Source organism: Mytilus californianus, unplaced genomic scaffold (genome assembly GCF_021869535.1).
Source record: "Mytilus californianus isolate M0D057914Y unplaced genomic scaffold, xbMytCali1.0.p SCAF_12, whole genome shotgun sequence".
Lineage (NCBI taxonomy): Eukaryota > Metazoa > Mollusca > Bivalvia > Mytilida > Mytilidae > Mytilus > Mytilus californianus.
The window spans coordinates 4,176,498-4,200,088 of NW_026262604.1; the positions used below are offsets into that span (position 1 = coordinate 4,176,498).

The 23,591-nt window shown below is 32.3% G+C and overlaps 1 long non-coding RNA gene across 1 annotated transcript in view; it reads left to right on the forward strand.

Moving 5' to 3' along the window:
• Positions 1 to 23,215, forward strand: part of LOC127721235 (uncharacterized) — a 43,119-nt gene extending 19,904 nt beyond the window's left edge. Inside the window, exons 5-12 of the long non-coding RNA XR_007991087.1 lie at positions 4,719 to 4,787; positions 5,028 to 5,078; positions 7,654 to 7,704; positions 9,162 to 9,230; positions 12,859 to 12,909; positions 13,956 to 13,980; positions 21,204 to 21,251; positions 23,174 to 23,215. This is a non-coding gene — a long non-coding RNA (uncharacterized LOC127721235). The remainder of the gene's footprint in view (positions 1 to 4,718; positions 4,788 to 5,027; positions 5,079 to 7,653; positions 7,705 to 9,161; positions 9,231 to 12,858; positions 12,910 to 13,955; positions 13,981 to 21,203; positions 21,252 to 23,173) is intronic.
• The last annotated feature ends 376 nt before the right edge of the window (positions 23,216 to 23,591 follow it).

A 23,591-nucleotide genomic window follows, 5' to 3' on the forward strand; every position in this document is an offset into this window, starting at 1 on the left:
AGTTAATGCGTAGCAACTTAATCTAATGGAGTTGGTAATCAAATGTTGAAACATATAAATGAAAAAGATAGGGAACATTTGAAACCTCCACCTTTTAAACAATTTTGTTTTATCTTAACCTTAAAGACAATTTGAACAATTAGAGCAAAGTTGGTTAAAAAAACTAAATGATAAACCTAATACAATTATTTGATTTTGGTCGGGACAGTGTATGCTTTGTAAACAACAATCGGATAAAAACACAACGTTTTCCTATACCGACAGTATCAAATACTTGGATTTGTGATTAACCATCTTTACAGAACATTTGAAGGACCTTTTGCAGCAGATAAACATAACCTCATTTGAAAATCAGGCTTGTCTTCTTGCTGACTGCATATATATTTGCATGTACAACACTACTGCAGACCAAACCATTAAAATTCCATTAAAATACCATTAAAATACCATTAACAAACCATTAAATCTCACGAATCCATCAAATCGCCCATTACTTTTTGTCAGAAAATTATTAATAGTTTTGTAAAATATGTCATTAGAATAAAGATTAATGGCAAGCATCAATGAAATTACCATTACTTTTTCATTAATTTGACTGAAATAGTCCTCTCTTCACGAGATTAATGGGCATTAAGATAATGATGGGCATTTCTGTAGAAAAAAAAGTAACGCCCATTAAAGTGATAAATAATAACAAACTAATGGCCATTAAATTAAATCAAATCAATGTTATGACTTTTTTAATTTCTAATGGCCATTTATTAGTACCTATATAAGGACCCATTACTTTACATAACTTATATATTAATGACCATTACTTGCCTTGATTTAAATGTTATTATTTTAATGACCATTAACAAACCTGATTTATAAATCAATGTCTATTACTTTACATGATTTTTATATTAATGCTCATTTCATGTTTTTCCATACTCCTAGCTATAGCTGACAGGTTCTTTGTTACTATGTAAGATTTTTGTTTGTTGTTGTGCTTTCCACAGTATCAAAGTTTGAAACAAGGGTCAAACACTGGATATGCAAATGTTTCTATGCATGCATGAGAGTTATAACTTGAACTTGAGCGTTTTTGATGAAGGAAGTAACTTATTCGTCAAAAAAAAGACCAAACTTTCCAGAAGAAACCTTCACTTCTGGATTTCCTTTCAAAACACACAAAAGACGAATCGGTTTTCAACATTGCTGATCTGGAACGACTATAACTAGAATATTTAATAATTCTTCCTGTACCATGATGAATTTCATGATGGAAATAATATTTTTGAATGCTGCTGTTCATCTGACTACATTCTCCTTCACAATTCTTATGTAGAGCTCTATTTTCAGATTAAGATGAAAAACTAATTCCCAACCTAACAAAACAAAGAAAAAAGATCTTGTATTGCTACTCTAGCTACTATATATAAATACAAATTGTATGAAATCACATATGATATAATAATTTTATATATTATCATATGTGACTATAAAGCCACCTTCTATCTAAACCCTGATCAACCAATACTACATCTTAAATAAAAAACCAGGAGAAAAAACACTATATATTCATATTGCTTGGAGTGCAAGATTCCAATAAAAAAAAAACGACCACAAACCACCGTCCCAATATAATCAGCTCAAATACGACAAACTTTTTAGAAAAGCTATTACTTGTAAGGTTGATCGCACAAAAAAAAACATTTTGAATATGGATTAAACTCGGTAAAATTTGACTGACCCGAATTTCCGGATAATTTTAATCGAACGTTCCGGAAATTCGGGTCCATCACATTTTACCGTTTTTAATATTTTATATTCACCGGAAGTGACGTTTCTTGGAAATTCTGGGATGCGATTTTGAAAAGAATATAAATATTTGCCAACCTCAAATGGAATCGTATCTTATTATATCATTTCTTTTGGATATTTGTGGAAACATATTGCATCAATAAGCACAAAAAAGGTAGTACTTTGTAATTATGTAAAATCATTAGCCGGTAATGAAGATTGCATGCAAATATTGGGTCTCAAAGTTCCCCCCAAAATTTGCTCTCAAAGTCCAGACGTAAAAAATGGCTTCAGCGTTATAACGTCGTAGGAAGGCTTTCCAGAAAAAAATAGAATAGCTTTGCAAGACGTCATTATTATTTGGACTAGTGTACACCTTGCAAGGTTTTCATGCATGTCAGACAGTTTTCACTTGACTCGACCTCATTTCATGGATCTGTGAACAGGGCTAAGTTTTCGTGGTTATGTCCATAGCACTAACAGTGGCAGGCCAAGTGTCATCTGACTTTGATCATATTTTCAAGGGACAGTGATCAAAGTTGGGTTTTTGTGTTAGGTCTATTTCTAAAGGGGGAGTCGGACGGCACTTTAAATTGGACCCCACCATGCATAAATTTCAATATTTCCATTAATTGCTCAAGTTATCTTTCTAAAATAACCACCACAAATCAAGCCAGCCATTAAAGTGTTTATGTTGTGGCTTGTAAAGAGTTAAATGGCCATTTAAATACAAACACACCATTTAAGTACAAACCAGCCAATAAAGAAGAAATGATCTATCGATTGAGATAATAATGGCCATTACATTCTTTTATAGATGTACCATTACTTTTTCATGCCAACTTTAATGGTTATTTTTTAATGCCCACTATTATGACTGTCTATTCGTTTTAATTGCTATTAAAATGGAGGAATGGCCATTAAAAATCCCATTGAAATAATGGTGCAAATAATTACGGTTCCATTTAATGCACATTAAAATTTTGAAAATAAAATTCATGCCCATTAACTGTTATAAAATAGAAATTAATGGCCATTATATTTAGTTTCCATGGTAAAATTGAATGGCCATTATCTGGTAAATTCATGCCCATTAATATATTTATGAAACAATTAAGGGCTTATACTTAATGGCCATTAGTCCAAGTTCCATGGCTTTATTTAAGGGTTAATATTCATTTTTTTAATGGCAAGACGATCAATTTAATGGAAATTTACCACATTAAATGTAACCGTAATTTTAGACCTAATTTAATGGGTATATTTCATGGCTCATTAATGGGTATTCTCACAGTAGTGTAATAAATACCGCAGTTACTATAAAAAAAAAAGAAGCTACAATTATCAACAATTAACAAATAACTTCACGTTCGGCTATAACGTATGTTCGTTTAACAATTCATACTTTGATGATTATGCAATTACATCCATCATATTTAACCTACCAAAGTTAAGTTATTGTGTTCCTATATTGGCTTCAACCTGGACAATGGGACTAGGGCTAGAACAAACATGTTCGGCAAAAGATATGATTTCAATGTTTCAACTGTTCTATAATACGACCTTAGACCAAATCAATGACAAATAGGAGTTCTTAATTGCAATGAAACCCAAATCTCAATCTTGAAAACTGACTTATTCATATGTAGGTAGTTGCATAATTAAGTTTTAAGGCAGTCTGTCATTTACATAGTCAATTGTAAAAACATTGCATTTACCAGGTAACCTAATCAAATTTAACACAAGGCCAGGTGTGTGGCCCCGATGTATAGCCAACACCCCTTCATATCTAAGCCTAATTACAATGACTACATTTAATAATTGCAATAGCACATGATTAAAAGGTAACAAATTATGTTCCGGGGATGTTAAGTTGTTCTATGCAGCAATAATATGGAAATGCCTGTTGATAAATTATATGTCCCAGTCGATACATATATTCTCCTCTGGGCGCTTCGATAACCTTCTTTTACATAGATATAAGAAGATGTGGTATGAGTGCCAATGAGATAACTCTCCATCCAAGTCAAAATTTTATAAAAGTAAACCATTATAGGTCAAAGTACGGTCTTCAACACGGAGATTTGGCTCACACCGAACAGCAAGCTATTTTACATCTTCATTATCTACTAGGATTACATTTCATTAGCGCTATTCTTTTTCACTGCCTGTTTAAAAATTTTTTATGCTTTGACAAGTGATGCATAAATACTTTTTTTACAATATACAGACTGATAAGTAAAATTGGTGATGTAGCTCTATTCCGGTTTTTTAAACCAGTAAGTTCGGAACCATTACATGTTGAAAAGAGGATTTTCTTTTCAAGGAATTGATGCTATCAACAACACCAACGCTCTTCATCAGAAAAAGGAAGCATCTAAAATTCCACTTTATTTTCTTTATTATTCTCTTGCTATCGTATCTTACAGTTACATCAAAACGATGGAACCTGAAGTATCTTACTTTAAGCATGTATTGCAAGACCATGATTTAAAAAAATACCTAAAACATCCACTGACATGTGAGTGTTCCACTCGCCTTTCATGAACAGCTCCTTTGGCCATTTTTACAAAAATATATATAAATATATGTAATTCATGTCAAATTAAGTTTACTGGAAATCTAAAATTAATTCGACATGAACATCTCCAAAAGTTGATATATCATGGTTCTCAGTTCAAAGAACCCCAGCACTTAAATTGAAAACATAACTTAAAAAAGGTTCAGGACTACGAAAAAAATGGGCTTAAATTATATAAACACTCTGTAACGTTTACAATGTAACAAGAGGCATACCCATGATACAAATAACAGTATTAAGGAAGATAGAAAAAAAAAACATATACATAATATTGTCAGTTACTTCCTAAAATAATAGTTAAAAAAAACAGGAAAATACCATATATAATTTTTATTATTTATTTATTTTTCAGGGTAGGAGACCATTTGAAGTATCTGTCAATTATAGACCACAGAATCATAGAAAAAGAGTTAACTCAGAAGTAAGGCAAACACGGACAATACATATTCATGTACAGGCACCTTTTAAAATGTGTTTTTGATTTTGTTCAAAAGTTTTGAAATCGTTCATGACACACATGTTTCGAAATATAATTACGTTAATTTAGTACACAAAAGGTCTCTATACTCACCTATTTTTAATGAAATAGTATTTAATAAACCATTAATTTTACTAAAATCCTCGAAAACACGTTTATTTACTTTACTAAGATATTTTTCAGTGCCAAGATTCCTCAGATGATGATTTTGGAATTCGGACGCTGACAGCAAGGGTGAGAAAGAAAAATGTAATGATAGAGAGTAATGAACTTCCGATGATTCAGTTGCTTTGTCGTAATAATGTTTCTTGAAGAAGTGGTATATCTTGATTTGTAAAATACAACTACGAAAACATGTTTTTATTCAAACTTTTGGATTTCATTAAAAAACATCTGGATTTTGACTGTTGTAATAGATGACGCCTTACTATGTTATACAAGTATATAAAATGTAATTCAAAACCACTATTCAATAGGTATAAGAAGATGTGGTATGAGTGCCAATAAGACAACTCTCCATCCAAGTCAAAATTTATAAAAGTAAACCATTATAGGCCAAAGTACGGTCTTCAACACGGAACCTTGGCTCACACCGAACAGTAAGCTATAAAGGGCCCCAAAAATTAAACATTCAAGTCTTTTTGGCATACTCTCATTCCTATTTTTCGTTTTTTTTTTATTCTCCTCAAATTCGTTTTTGATTACAATGTCCTTCACACTTGTTGTATTCGTGCGAACCTGATGAATCGTATGCAGACTTACCACATGATAAGTCTAGTAGGTTTAATTTTGTTTTTAACTAATCCAAATTTACACCATTGGGTCAATGCCGCTGCTGGTGGACGTTTCGTCCCCAATGGTATCACCAGCCCAGTAATCAGAACTTCGGTGTTGACATGAATATCTATTATATGGTCATTTTTATAAATTTCCTGTTACAAAACTTTGAATTTTTCGGAAGACTAAGGATTTTCTTATCCCAGGAATAGATTACCTTAGCCGTATTTGGCACAACTTTTTGGAATTTTGGGTCCTCAATGCTCTTCAACTTTGTACTTGTTTTGCTTTATAACTATTTTGATCTGAGCGTCACTGACGAGTCTTATGTAGACGAAACGCGCGTCTGGCGTATTAAATTATAATCCTGGTACCCTTGATAACTATTTACACCACTGGGTCAATGCCGCTGCTGGTGGACGTTTCGTCCCCGAGGGTATCACCAGCCCAGTAGTCAGCACTTCGGTGTTGACATGAATATTAATTATAGGGTCATTTTTATAAATTTCCTGTTACAAAACTTTGAATTTTTCCGAAAACTAAGGATTTTCTTATCCCAGGAATAGATTACCTTAGCCGTATTTGGCACAACTTTTTGGAATTTTGGGTCCTCAATGCTCTTCAACTTTGTACTTGTTTTGCTTTATAACTATTTTGATCTGAGCGTCATTGACGAGTCTTATGTAAACAAAACGCGCGTCTGGCGTATTAAATTATAATCCTGGTACCTTTGATAACTATTTACTGTCATCATTTTCGATATTGCCCGTTACAGACTTTGCATAAAGGTTCGCATGAATAAAAACTGTGTGAAAAGTAAAATCACCAAAATACCGAACTCAGAGGAAAATTCATATGACCCTAATCAAATTGCAAAATCAAAAGCTCAAACACATCAAACGAATGGATAACTACTGTCATATTCCTGGCATTGAACAGGGATTTTCTTATGTAAAAATTGGTGTAATCGAGAAACGCTCCTTTCGTAAATTTTCATTTTTCAATAATTTGTGAATGTCACACATCACAATTCAAAGTCAAATATATCGGTTCATTATTGGACACAAGTTGTTGTTGATCTCTAGGATACATGGAACCACGATTTAAATTTTCAAATTAATACGAAATTTCCATGACAATGTATGCTATTGGTAAAACCATGAAATGAAATATCATTGAACATGCAAGTTTTCCACAACCCACGAAAATTGGTATCAAATAACAAATTAATTAAGGCATAGTAACTGTATTTCTTTACTTTAAAGATAATTTTATTCCAATATTCTTGTATGCATAGTGACATATGGGTACCAATTGCGCGCCTTTATTATCAGACGTGTTCTTGCACTTTTATTAATTACAGTCCATGACCAACATGGCTTTTAGAATACACCTTTAGGTTATATATTAGTCAGATTATGTATTATATTGTTAGTTATGATATTTTTGAGACTAGATTTCAGAACTGACTATTTGAGGCAGAAATGGATAAAAAATGTTATGATATAAGGATAAAAGTGTTTTAAAGATTTTTTTATTTGAAAACTATTAGCTTAGTTTGCACTTTGTAAATACAGCCGTTACATAAACTCCACTTCTTTTTTGGAGAAATTTAATATTCACAGATATGTTGTTTTGTCAACCTATTAGTTCCCAGAAATTATCTTTATTTTTCACTTCGTAGAGACCCAACTTGAAAATGTTTTAAAAAAAGTTAAAGAGCAATGGACATTTAAATCTAGAAAGTAAATTGTGTCACATCTAATTGATGCAGTACAGGACATATCATCTTAAAGAGTAGGGAATTTCAATATGTCATTCTCTTGTTTGATGGGGAAAACTTTGTTGCAATGAATACTTGGCACTCATACCACATCATCTTATATCTATTTATATGATTACCGGCTTTACATTCAGATAAGGAATTCCTGTAAGCCATAAAATATTAATAATGAAGGAGTATATAACAAACCACTTATCTTACTGAAACCCTCCAAAACACGTGAACTTACATTACTTAAATATTTTTCAGCGCAAAGATTCCTTAGCTGATATTTTTAGAAATTGGACTCTGCCAGTAACGGTGAGAAAAAAACATATGTAATGATAGATACTATAGAACATCTGCTGATTTAGTTGTGTCATTATTACGGGACAGTTTTTTAAAGGGATATATCTATATTAGTAATTGCCTCTACGGTAACTTGATTTTTGGTTTCACAAAAAATCTTTGGAACTTGTTTGTTGCAATAAACGAGGCCTTCTTAGATCATATATATGAACAGTTGTATCACTACTCGAAAACGTACACACACAAAGATATAAATACAGAAAAAAGGTCAACTTTTGGCAGAGGAAACTCATCAAAGATGCCAGGCAGAAACTTATGTACCCCAGACTTATCAGTGACGATCAAATAAAAATCTGTATCCTTCATAATTTGTTTTCATAAATTTTGCGGTGTTAAACCATTGGTTTTTATCTTGATTACGCAATATATAGAAAAATTCATAGTATTAAATATGCACAATTATGTAATCAACGAGACTCATAAACCTATATTTACATAATAGTAATCGAAGAACTGGTCATTATAGTGATAAATGGACTGCTGACAGGACAGTGGTATTGACCAAGACAGTGATAATGACTGAGACGTATGTTTTTTTTCATTGAGGAACCCTGTTTTAACAAATTCTCATAAATTAAAAATGTTCGAAGCAAACCCGAGTTATTGAACGATTTCTATAGCAAAGAGTGAAGACCAGTCGTAGTATTACATGTAGCTATAAGTCACTGCCATTTATGTAAGTGCAATTTTTAGTATATGAATACTAAATAAAGTTTTTTTTATAATTTTATAATATACGAAAACATATGGTAAACAATTCAACAACTTAAATAAAAACAGGAAAATGTTTTATTAAAGGGAAATCTCCCCAAACAGAGAAACCACGACCCATCGGCCATTAACATGTGGAAGTTCATAAACGACCGGTTTTCTGGTCCGTTCTGTTCTGTTAATGACCGACGGAATTTATTACTGAAGAATAATGAATACCATGTGAACACTTTTTATCCAATAAGAGAAGCTCATTCTTAACCGATATGAAATAATACAAAATATATAAGAGTCACTTACTTGGTCAAAAAACACATTCGCACAAAGTGACGTTAAATAACACACTTAAAACATTTTTGACACATATTGCAACAATATGACTTAAATTGTTGCCAGTTTTCATGGAAACTGCGAACTTTTTTTCTGTTAAAAATGTTGAACCCTAGTGTATATATCTTAAGATGTATTAAGTAACAAAAACCCTCACCCTCATTAGTTATATGTTTATAACGATATCATAAACCAGTAAATGAGGTAACTTATATAAGATATCAATATAAAAAAACAATCACTAAACAAGTTTAGTACGATTATTTTAGGTTTTTTTTATATTTCAACTAAAATGTACATTATTCAAAACATCTGCTGAAACAGAAATGAACATATTATAATATTTTAGCTTATTGTTTATATTTCAGGATTGGAGACCGTTTGCCGTACCTGTCAATCATACGCAATATATTCATAGAACTAGTGTTAACTCCGAGGTAGGACAAACACGGACATAACATATTCATGTGTAACTGCTTGTTGCAAAAGTCAGAAAATTATTTGAGACCCACAATTCTCAAATTATAATTTCGTTAAATTAGTAATAAAAAGGTCTGCATATTCACATATCCTAATATTACTAGAACAATCGGGTTTTGAAGTAAGAATAATTGTCATAATATACTTGGTATAGTAAACTAACACCATTTGATAAATCTGAACAAAAACAGAGGCGAAAGATAACAAAGGGACATTCAAACTCATTAGTCGATAATACACTGACACCGCAATGGCTTAAACAGAAAGAAAAAAAAAACACATCAGATAAACATTAGTACACACAATACAACATAGAAAATTAAAGACTGCGCAAAACGAACCCTACCAAAAAATAGGGGTGATCTCAAATGCTGCAGAAGGGTACGCAGATCCTGCTCCACATTTGGCATATGTCGTGATCTCATGTTACTACAAACCCGGTTATAAGTTTATTTCGGTATGTCACATCCGGGTAAAGGGGATGGGATTGTTGTTACGTCATAAGGAACATATTCGCTATCATCTGCGAAACAGATATTCCGTAACGGTCAACCAACTCGTGATGGCGTCCGTAAAATTAACGAAGGAATCATTTCAACTTAAACACTACTTGGAATTCTTGAACTTATAGCTGGTAAGACGCAACACCCTACGAAGGAAATAATGATTGTAAATACAAGCCATGAAGTATCGTATCAACTGGAAGATATACACTCATTATATGGACGCTGCAGAAAAAGTGTTACTAAAAAATGAAAAGTAAACAATTGGAAAACTGAAATCATCTCTTTTACTCATAAAGTTTGGTTTTCAACCAACCATCATCGACTGTTTTGTAATGTAACAGTAAATATCACCAGGATATTGACGCATGAACTTTCAAAAGTGTAACTTGACGAATCGTACGAAACGAGACCTGCTGTTTTATACATAGGAATGTTTAAATCTAACATAAACACGTTGATTGAAGTATCGTCTGCATGCAGTTTAAAGAATATATTAGATCTATATTGTGTCTGTATCGAACTCCACATAATAATAAGGCAATGTTTTCTACAAAAGCAAACGGTGCACTCAATAGTCAAGACTCTGTTTGGAAAAAATGAGATTCCACAAGGATTTGGTAGTTGAGGATATATGAAATTAAGGTTCATGTGTGGAAATTGCTTGTAATTGACGGAACTATAAATATGCCTGTGCTGACAAGAATTATCATTGATATGGTCACATTTCTAAATTAACTGTTTACAAAACTTTTGAATTTTTCGACCTCAGGAATATATTTCCTTAGCTGTATTTGGCAAAACATTTAGGAATTTTGGTCCTCAATGCTCTTCAACTTCGTACTTTTTTTTACCTTTTTAACTTTTTTGGATTCGAGCGTCACTGATGAGTCTTTTGTAGACGAAACGCGCGTCTGGCGTATTTAAAAAACAAACTTTAATCCTGGTATCTAAGATGAGTTTATTTATGGGTCTCAGTGACATTAATTACACCTTTCAATTTCAGCAAATTGTTTCTATTTTCTATTTAAAAAGTGAGAAGCTAAACGTTAGCTAAAACATTCTTTTTGGAAAGAACATGTTAATCTTATGATGTTTTTTTTTTCCTGAACAATTGAGCGAGAGGTGCGAGTCGAAAAACATTATTTTTTGTCCTGCTAAAAAAAATAAATTCTTTAATGCAAGTTTTGTATGAGGGTAGATTTTTATGTTAAGACGTAAGTAATAAAAATAATTACGCACTTGACTCCTAGATATCATTTTGAACCATGGAAGTGAAAATAAAATCAGCAAGACTTTCGCGAAAAACATAAAACAACATAAAAAAACCATTATCTCCCCTATTGTCAATCTCAATGGCCAAACAAAAACAAACAGTAAATGGTCATGACTCAAATGAATATAAAATTTAAGATTTAAACATGAAGTTTAAAGCTAAAACTATAACATAATAGTTATAGCCTTGACATTTGAATCAAGTGTAAGGGACTTTTCGAGGACTCTTTGTTTCTCTTCTGCATCAAAGCTATCTTTGAAAAGTTAGGCATATCGCGCATGGAACATCCATTTAATATCCGAAAATAAGGAAATATAGTGTAAATTCACTCACGTCTAATACGTTGCTTACGTTTACCATGATTACATACATTTGCGCGGGAATTGTTCATGCATGTTTTTTTAATGTTAAAACCAATTCATTTTAAGGAGTTTCTTGATGTATAGTACTTTAAATTTCTCGACAATTTGTTTGGTTTAATTTTATATATCAAAGACTATGCCATCATCAAATTGTTTACGTGAATCAGCAAAGGTTGCCAGACTAAGATGCAACAATGTATGAAAAAATTGAGGGAAAAAAAACAAAACGGGAAATTTTCATTTAAATCTAAGTTTAAATGTAAACAAAACGAGCGAACACGTGAAAGTCCGTGACAGTTCAAGGGGAACCCAAAGTTGACTTAACAAACATACACCCTGATAAACAATTTTGATTTAGAAACAAGCAATTAGATATAATATAAATGTCTACAAAACAACAGCAAACCAACACATAGACGATAATCCCAATCAATTTAAATATAGTTCAATATAAACATAGGGGAACAACCATTTCACTTCGGGGAGAGGAGTACATAAACAATCTTCCACTATGTATGTTCTGAATTTTAATACTGATGATTTAACAGTAAACATACTTGGATGAAATCGAAGATACTCATTGAAAAGAAGATTCTTTATGTAAGCTTACAAACTCTGCTGTATGTACTCAACACAGGTCAACACGCAGAAGTATGACACAGGGGGAGGGAATTTTTGAAAATGAAGTTAAGAAAAAAGACCTGTATTATGTGTGTGTCACTCTTGCAGTTTTTTGTCAAAAACAAATTCTAAAAGTCAGGTTTTAAGTTTATTTTTTTTATATTTGGGGAGCAATATATTTGCTTGTTTTTTCTGAGGTTGAATAATGCAAATACGTATTTAAAAAATACAATCTTTTATTTTAGCGGTATTTTCGTTTTCTGACGAGGTCTTTTTTGGCAAATTTGTTTGAGTTATCTCCTTCCAATGGTTGTATTATAGTTTACCTCGTATGTACCGAAATTCCTATGTCCTACGAAAATTCAAGTTTCACCTGTGTCTTTGCATGCAGTATAATGGTTCTTGTAAGGCAAACATTGAAGCAAAACGCCATCTTAGTGCGATGACAGCCTTGATTAAGATTACAATGATCATATTTTGGAAATAGTCAAAATAGAAGATCCCTCAGACGTACGTACCTTTCGTCAAATTGTAAGAAACATCTATTACATTCGTTCTTTGAGATATGTTCGTTCATCAATATCCTGGTCTTATATAGTAGATAGTTTTAAAGGAATGCAAAAGCTTAATTCCATCATTTTAAACCATGCAACATATAACTGAGATAATACATACTGCACTTTGATCAAATAAAAAAAATATACAGGATACATATTGAATAAAAATATCGTAAAATATTACTGTTATAGGACAACTTAATGAACCACAAATCGTACTATATTCCCCAAAATACGTTTATGTACAGTATCTAAATATTTTGTAGTGCGAGGATTTCTATTATGATGATTCTGGAATTTCGACACTGACATCAACGGTAAGACAGAAATATGTAATAAGACTATAGAACATCTGCTGATTCAGTTGTTTTGTCTTAATTAAGGAATAATTGAATTACAGTCATATCTTGATTAGTGAATTGCAAATACTTGGGTCTTTCAAATCTTATTATATTTGAGTCGTTGGAATTTGAGTGTTGCAATATATTAGTCCTAATTATATCATATATGACAACATGATAATACACTGCTTCTCGAAGACAATAGACGTACACACACAATGCCATACATATATTGTCAACATATGGTAGGCAAAATTCATAAGAGATGCCAGGCTTATACTGTTGTACCCCATATACGTGTTTTGTCAACCAAAGACTCATCAGTAACGCTCGAATCAACATACGTATCCTACTGGTTTTTTTTTTGTGAGTGTTAATTTAAATTCAATATATTTAACATGTACAAATAGATTTATATCAACGGAATTCTCATCAACTCACACTACAAAATTTAAGAGTCAACTACTGGGTTAAAAAAACACCTGCACAATGCTACGGTAATAACTTATTTTGGAAATTTCGTAATAACTTATTTTGGAAATTTCTCCTGTGTCCACCTTTTATTAAACCCGTGTTGCATAGTCTCATTCTAAACTTATTGTTGTTTTTTTTTGTTTTTTTTTTTTATTCTCTTCAACTTTGGTTTTGATGTCCCGCAAACTAGTTTTATTCGAGCGCACCTGATGACTGTTATGCAGACGTACCAAATTATCAGTCTGATATGTTTGAGGATTATAACCAATACAATTATACAGTCATCATTTTACATGTTCGTTTTATTTGCTACATAAATGACACAAATGTGCTAACTGATAACGTCAAAGTGAGAGTTCTGTAAAATTGTCTAAGATATTAAAGTAGCATTTATTTTATGCTATATATTTTGCTTTTAATAATAAAAATATCTAAAACATTGAATAAAAAAACACTTTGAAATGTAACATCATATCGCATATTAGAATACTTTTACTTAACAAAGGAACTTCTAAATGCTTGTATGTTTAAACTCTATTCAATTTCAGACAAACGAACTTAGGAACGCACTAAGTAAGTATACTGTGTTTAATACATGAGTACACCATGAATTTAACTCCGGATTAAACGCATGCTTAAAGGAATTCATTGGTGTATGAACTCGACCAATTACTCACATCTAAGGACTTTCATGATACGTTTGTGAGTGCCTTGGTCCAGTTTCTACATCAATAAATTCCTTTAAAAAGGTGTTTAATCCTTATACTTCTTATAGGAGATAAGGAATTCATTTTCCATTCTAACTACCTCTATCATGTGTTGGCATGGCGCACGCATATAATTGATGGTTAAAAAACATTATGTACTCCTTGAAATTTGCTATCTTATAAAAAATATCTGATTTTCATTCAAATGAATGTTTTTCGTGTTATATTTAATTTAACGACTAACGAGAAGGGAGAATAAATATCTTTATATTGAGCCGAATTGTGTTATTATCGTCGTCATTTTGTTTACATTGTTTACCAAAAGTTGTTCGAATATATTCGTTAATCGAAAAATTAATAACGCCAAGAGCTATTGCCGGAAATCCTCTCGACCATTCATATTAACGTATTCCTTAATATGCTTATCAGATAAATTACAAAATAATTCATGTTAGCAATTGAAATTCATGGAAATGTCCAAATGACCTCTGCTGTTATATTGAAAGTTTAGCTGGGCGTTACAATGAACTGTTTCATTTCTAAAAAAAAAAGATTATAAATAATACACCAAGAAAAATAAACCGTGTGTGTGTCTGTAAGATTTTAGCAGATCTAAGATAAAGTCAAACATTTTCAATAAACAAAAGGTCTTGCATGATTTATTTCTTAAATTAAATCTACACCTGTGCTCAATCCTTTTAATCATCAATCCAAACACTTGCAATTTTTTATTTACAATTTGATTTTTGATGGCTACAATCGACCGTTAATACCAAATCTAACATGCTGTAATTCAGTAGTGACCTACAATGATAACTTGCCGTAATCAATAAATATGCTTTTGAAGAGATTTGAAAATAAAATTACACCTTCTACAAAACGTCATTTTACCTAGATATAATCCGAATTCGAAAAGTTGACATTCAGTGTTAGAGTTTTCAATTGAATGACGTCATGCTTTGACACCATTGCGCCCTTATCATTCGTGGAAATATTCGGAATTTTATTTAAATATTATTTTATTCACTTTTTCAACCATAATGTACATTTTGTTTTGTCATTGAATTAAAGAGAAATACATATTGGAGACTATGCTCGTATAAAATAAGGAGATGTGATAGGAATACCAATGGGACACAAACGTTAGAATGAAGTGGATGTAAACCATTATAGGCAATTATACGGTCTTCAACAATGAGAAAATGTAAAATATGAAACAATTTAATTGAAAAATAAAACAGATTAATTCATAGCAAAACAGTTTACGAAAATCATATATGACTAACAGGTACCAACGACGATCACTGAACTACATGCTCCAAACAAGGGACAGGCACATTAAGAATATGACGGGGTTATACATGTTTGTGAGGTCCCCTTTTGCTGACTGCTTTACTCCTATTTTTTGACATCTTATGTCTGTTTGTTATATAGATATAAGAAGGTGGTACGAGTACTAGTGCTAATGAGACAACTCTCCATCCAAGTCACAATTTGTAAAATTAAACAATTACAGGTCTAAGTACGGTCTTCAACACGGAGCCGTGGTTCACACCAAACTGCAAGCTATCAAGGGCCCCAAAAATGACTAGTGTTAAACCATTCAAACGGGATACCTATCGGTCTAATCTATACAAAAAACGAGAAACACTTATGAACCACAGCAACAAACGACAACTACTGAACACCAGATTCCTGACTTAGGACAGGTGCAAACAAATGCAGCGGGATTAAACGTTTTAATATGGACCAACCTTCACCCTTATCTGAAACAAAGGTGTTACATCACGACATAGGAAGATACACTATAAAATATCAATTGAAATGATTTAACTCAATCAAAAGACACATATATTAACACAAGTGAACATCCACTGAACGGATACATTTGATCTATGATACATTTTAAATACAAAATCGATGAAATAAGGGGTGAAAATGGAGGTCACAATAGTATACCGCCGTCAGATATTAAACAATTAAAAAAAAAAAAAAAAACAATAAGCTATACAAGATAAACACAGGCGAATGAAAATAATTGTGTAGTAAAGTATACCGTAAAAATGAAAAAAATACTTTTTACAAAATTAATGATTTTGTTGTTCATAGTACGAAGAAATGAAAATTTATAGTCATTCCAAACTCTTATCAAAGCTGGTATAAAGACGAGATATAACCCTGGATAAGTGAGCATTACATAAAACAAGAGGCTCTCAAGAGCCTGAATCGCCCACCTGTTATTTTTTGCTAAAAATCTTTCCACAATGATAATTTTGCTTTTCAATATATATAAATGAGTGTCTTAAAGATTCCATTTACAAGTTCTTTGTATCTGTCATATTTTCTTCAAAAGCGAAAACAATGCATTTTACCCCCTATGTTCAATTTTAGTCATAGTGGCTATGTTTCTTGACGTACAAGGAAATAAAATACAAAATTTATACTAGATATTCTGAAACTCATTCAGCCTTACTTTTACTGAAATTGATTCAGCAGTTTGAAAGCAAGCAAACTAGATGAACAAATTCAGAAAAATTGTCCATAAAGGGCAGTAACTCCTAAGAGGGTCGATTGACAATTTTGGTCATACAAACTTTTTATCATTAATAATATTCAATATAATAACTAAAAACTTCAAAATTTCCTTAAAATTACCAATTTAATGGCAGCAACCCAACAATGGGTTGTTAGATTCATCTGAAAATTTCGTTGCTGATAGAACTTGACCTAATGAACAATTTTACTTCATATCAGATTTGCTCTAAATGCTTTAGTGTTTGAGATATAAGCCAACAACTGCATGTTACCCCTATGTTCTATTCAAGCCATGGAGGCCATGTTTTTTGACAAAACAGAAAATAAAACACAAACTTTATTCTAGATACCCTAAGGATCATTCAGCTAAAGTGTGGTTAGAATTGGTGTAGTAGTTTCAGAGAAGAAGATTTTTTAAAGTTAGAAAACATGATAAACCAATGTGAAAAATTGTCCTTCAAATGCAATAACTCCTTGAGGGGTTAATTGACAATTTTGGTCATTTAACTCATTTGTAGATCTTACTTTGATCAACATTTTTGCCGTTAACAGTTTATCTTTATCATTAATAATATTCAAGATAATAACCAAGAACTGCCAAATTTCCTTAAAATTACCAATTTAATGGCAGCAACCCAACAATGGGTTGTTAGATTCATCTGAAAATTTCGTTGCTGATAGAACTTGACCTAATGAACAATTTTACCTCATATCAGATTTGCTCTAAATGCTTTAGTGTTTGAGATATAAGCCAACAACTGCATGTTACCCCTATGTTCTATTTAAGCCATGGCGGCCATGTTTTTTGACAAAACAGAAAATAAAACACAAACTTTATTCTAGATACCCTAAGGATCATTCAGCAAAAGTGTGGTTAGAATTGGTGTAGTAGTTTCAGAGAAGAAGATTTTTTAAAGTTAGAAAACATGATAAACAAATGTGAAAAATTGTCCTTCAAATGCAATAACTCCTTGAGGGGTTAATTGACAATTTTGGTCATTTAACTCATTTGTAGATCTTACTTTGATCAACATTTTTGCCGTTAACAGTTTATCTTCATCATTAATAATATTCAAGATAATAACCAAGAACTGCCAAATTTCCTTTAAATTACAAATTTAGTGGCAGCAACCCAACAATGGGTTATCAGATTCATCTGAAAATTTCAGGGCTGATAGAACTTTACCTAATGAACACTTTTACACCGTGTCAGATTTGCTCTAAATGCTTTGGTTTTGGAGATATAAGTCAAAAACTGCATTTCACCCCTATGTTCTATTTTTAGCCATGGCTAGCCATGTTTTTAGACGAAACAGAAAATAAAACACAAACTATATTCTAGATACCCTAAGGATCATTCAGCTAAAGGTTGGTAGGAATTGGTACAGTAGTTTCAGAGGAGAAGATGTTTGAAATAGTTTACACCAGACGGACGACGACGACGCACGACGACAGACGACGACGGACGCCAAGTGATTGCAAAAGCTCACCGTTCCTTCGGAGTTCCTTCGGAACGGTGAGCTAAAAAAAACCATCACAAATAGTATCAACAGGTAAAATTAACAAGAACTTACGATTTGAGAGTACTTGCAGTCACGGACAGCTAGTTTAAATCCAAAAACAATCAGTAATAAAAAAACTATGCATCAGAGACTAAAATCAACTAAGAGACATCACAGGGACTTGTACAATGCCAAAAATAAATGTATCGACAGGTAGTAGGATAGTTAGGAGTTAACCTCTTTATGCTCTTTATAGAAAAAAAATGAGCGTGTATGTGTCTTTAAGCATCCCTCTTAAAAAGAATATTAATTTAGTTATGTTTTAATTTGCTGATGACAAAATCGATATTTGTGCCAATGTAAAAGAGGGACGAAAGATACCAGAGGGACAGTCAAACTCATAGATCGAAAACAAACTGACAACGTCATGGCCAAAAATAAAAAGACAAACAGACAAATAATAGTACAGATGACACAACATAGAAAACTAAAGACTAAGCAACACGAACCCCACCAAAAACTGGGGGTGATCTCAGGTGCTCCGGAAGGGTAAGCAGATCCTGCTCCACATGTGGCACCCGTCGAGTTGCTTATGTTATTACAAATCCGGTAAATAGTCTAATTCGGTAAGTCACATTCGTGAAAAGGGAAGGGTATTGTAGTTACGACATAAGGAACATATCCGATATCATCTGTGAAACGGTTATTCCATAACGGTCAACCAACTCGTGATGGCGTCCGTAAAATTTACGAAGGGATGACTTCAACTTCACCATTTGGAACTCTTGGTTTAATAGCTTCCTTGTGAGCAGCAATCCTCTATCAAGGAAATCATGATAGGAAACACAAGCCCGGGAATATCGTATCAATTGGGAGATATATACTCCGTATGCAGGCGCTGCTGGAATGTTGCTACATAGAAATGGAAAGTTCACAATTGGGAAGCTGAAATCATCTCTTTTGTCGTAAAGTTTTGTTTTCAACCGACCCTCATTGTCAATTTCTAGATGTAAGTCAAGATATGAGGCAGACTTAACTGTATCTGTAGTATCCTTTATCTCTAGTTCGATGGGATAGATTCGTTCAACATAGTCACCAAATTTTGTATTATTTAGTGAGAGAACATCATCTATATAGCGGAACGTAGAGTTAAAGGATATTGTTAACTTCTTATCTCTCTTCCTAAGAAGCTCCTGTATGAAGTCAGCCTCATAATAATAAAGAGTAAATATATATTGTAAAATATATTCAAAGATGTAATTACAACATTGGAAAGATAACTTTTACTAATAAGTTTGTTGAAAGGTTCGATGAGTTTACACGGATCATAAAGGGATTTCTGCGCTTTTAGTACAATATTACCGTCAAATTTAGGATATGAAATGCCATTTTTAATAAGTTTTTCTACAGGAAAAGCCAAATTTACTCATCAAATTTATGTATCTATGACAGAATTTATTAAAAGTTTTAAGTAATTTATGGTAACGAAACCCCTGACATAATAATTAACTAATGATGCATTGTTACGTTAGTTAAAATCAATGACATCACTAAACACACGGGCATAACGAACGAGTTGGGATATATAAACACCGTATGATAGAGTCAAAGGAACATCGCCGCCTAAAAAAGGAAAATTAACAACAGGGAATGAAAAATCGTCTCTTTTGTCGTAATTTTTATTAAATAAATCCATTATGGATACATGGATACAAAAAATTGACTCATCAGTGACCCTCCAATAAAAATATGTTAAAAAATGCCTAATAAAATACAAAGTTGAAAGGGCATAGAGGAACCACAATCAGGGTTTCAAACTACAGCAAGCTTTGCATAGTTTATTTTAAATATTCGGAATAACCGTTTCACAGGTGATATCAGATATGTTCCTTATGTCGTAACTACAATACCCTTCCCTTTTCACGAATGTGACTTGCCGAGTTGGACTATTTGCCGGATTTGTAATAACATAAGCAACACGACGGGTGCCACATGTAGAGCAGGATCTGCTTACCCTTCCGGAGCACCTGAGATCTCCCCCAGTTTTTGGTGGAGTTCGTGTTGCTTAGTCTTTAGTTTTCTATGTTGTGTCATCTGTACTATTATTTGTCTGTTTGTCTTTTTATTTTTGGCCATGGCGTTGTCAGTTTGTTTTCGATCTATGAGTTTGACTGTCCTTCTGGTATCGTTCGTCCCTCTTTTATCTGTTGCCGGGGTAAAACTCTTTTGTATTTCGAAAAAAATAATTTTGGTTATGACCCTATCAATGATAATTAATGTCATCACATATAATTTGGTGATATCCTAGTGGCATTGATTCAGTGTTTGTGAACATAATCATCATATAGATACCATGATTAAAATGCGTAGTTTTCAACAATTTAGTCTGCTTTTAGTGGCATCCATTTGACGTAGCTCTGTACTTATACATCATGTTATTGTATTATTTTTCTATGATATTTTTTTTATTTTTGTCATTCAGTTTTGCTAATATGCTTTGTCTATATGCCTTTTTGTGATTCTTTGTAACATATGACGTGTCTCTGAACTCATACAGTCTGTCATTGTGTTATTGTTCTATTATAATTTTTGTATTCTTGTCTTTCATTTTGCCAATATGCCTTTTTGTGTTTTTTTCTTATAAATGACGTTGCTCTGTACTTATACATCCCGTCATTGTGTTAATTGGTAATGGATACTGTTTGTTAATATATTGTTTTGTTTCTAGAGTGATTTAGATGATAAAACACTGTCGACTGCTGTACCGCTATTTTTGACATTTTTACCTATTGTGTCTGTATGTTCTGTTCACACATCGTTGTTAATAAATGGAATTTTATGCGACTGTCATACAAGTTAGAGGTTAGCTAGCTATAAAACCAGGTTTAATCCACCATGTTCTACATTGTTATCCATTCGTTTGATGGAGATTGAAGAAAAATTAATATTTGTTAACTTAAAATCTTTTCAATTAGCATTGTCAAATTAGTAGTTGCTGAAAGGGAAATTGTGGTCAAAAAGCTAACTTTGAAGATATGTTTTGTTTTTCTAGGTTTAAATGATACATATAACAGTACGACAAGTGATGACAAAAAAAGAAGTAAGTAAGACTTTCGATATTTATTAAATAAAACGTTCGAAATATCGTTTGTTCTCATTCTTTGCGACTTAAATTGGGATTCTTTGTATTGAGATATTGGAAAATGTTTGTAATTGTTGCAATGAATTACAAATGAAATAATAAACGGATTCTAGAACACTACACATCTGAAAATAGTTGAAAAGTATGAAACATTAGTAATGTTACGGTAAAATGTTGTCGCTATTTTTACTTTCCAATTTGAAAATGTTGTTAATCAAAATAATGAGCTACTCTGTTTTAATCATTGAAATATCCTGAGGTTGAGAATGTTCATTACATAACCGAACAGTCAAACAGGAATTAAATGACGTGTTTGATTTCTGTCATGATTTTAACTTAATTAGACAGGGTTTATCAAGGAATCATTAAGACTTCATAACAGCGGCATTCCGGCTTTTTGTATGACAATTGCCTATATCCTGTAGACGTGCCCGGTCTTGCTTCATTTGACTAAATGAGGTACACAAGGTTTCTACAGTTGGTATGTGTTTTCCAAGTGAATAGGTGGGGCCTCGGTGGCCGAGTAGTCTAATCAGTTACTACTGTAATCATTAGTCAGTCAACACTGAGGTTGTTAGTTCGAACCCCGCTCGTGCGGGTGCACTCGACTATTAATTGACTAGAGTTGTTAGTTTTCTTATCGAAGATCGGTGGTTTTCTCCAAGCAAACCAGCTTCATCCACTAATAAAATCTTGCTGCACGAAATAGCTCAAAAACAGTGCCTAAAAGTGGCGTTTAAACACAATATAGATTGAATTTCAAAGTGAATATTGTGCAATGTTTAATGCAGATTCTTCCAGGAACAGCTAATATACACTGCATACCCTTAATCGTTTACACTGCTAAAAAGGGGGGGGGGGATCATAAAGCAAAGATATAGATAAGCAAACAAGGTTAACAATTATATTCATAGTATATTCAACACTAAAGATACATACAGAAAGTGACTAAAATGTCGATTATCTGTACAATCATTTGCAAATAAGGAATTATCTCACATTAAAAGGTGACGAACACTTACATTGAATGTTTCTTAATCAATGAACAACATAATAGATAGTACATCCACGTATAATTCAAATACAGACACATTTTTACATATACCAGGTATATTATAAAATAGAATTGATGTGTAAAGCAAACTATTTTCCTATGAAATATTGTCCCCAAGACAATATTCCATGACTATATATCATGAGATATTGTCCTAATATATGGTCAAATTTCTATTGTGATAAGTTGTATGTACATCAACAATATTTCACAGATAAAAAGTATGCATTTTGTCCAGTTACTGGGAGGTTATATTTTGTTTGTATTGAGACAATATTTCATAGACAGAATGTCATCAAATTTTGTCTCATGGGACATTTATTCATGTTAGATATTGATATGTTAATTGACTGATTATAACAAATACACACACATTGATATCCAGTTACATTGTACTCTTGTAACTTCAAAACTCAATCTGTAATTTATCATTTATAAAGTATCTATGCAAGTTTAAAACTAGCTTATGTTAAAATAGATATTAGTTTACGTGTATTATTATATGTGAACAGAATCAAAATATAAATTTCGTATTTGTACTCGTAAAACAATTTCAGTTATGTTTCTTAAAAATGTGCATGCTGCATTTTGTGTACTTTTTCTAATTTTGCAATAATTTGATTACTAACTATTTCCATGGACAGTATTTCATAGTGAAATATTGTCATGGACAGAATTTCATTGTCATTATAGTGAAATAGTGTCATGGACAGAATTTCATAATGAAATATTGTCATGGACAGAATTTCATGATGAAATATTATCCATAATATTAATTAGATAATGTGGCTCAAAGTTCTAATCCGAAGAGATATTCTATTTCTAGGTTTTCAAGATATCAAAAAGTCTATTGAGAAAGAAAAGCCAAGTAAGTACGATACTAAATAACAAATGGTGATAACTTAAAAAAAACAAAGTGCGGCCTTTATCACATTTGTAACGACTTCCATTGGAGCATTTAACAGAAATGTATTGTTATGCTTATTCGAAAGAATACAGTATAAATAGTACTCCAAGGGTGACTGTTGGCCAATATTGTCTTCTTCCGACGGCCGTAAAACCCTCGCCTCGCTATGCTGTAATTTTGCGACCACGTCTGGTCAGAACTTGGACTTTAAATCCAATGCCCCGTGATGAAAGCCACACTCTATCACATTAAGAACCTTTGCAACAACGCTGTTGCTATGCCAGATATATTTTCCTATATAATATACCCTTATTTTCGAGAGGCAGTTTAATTCAAC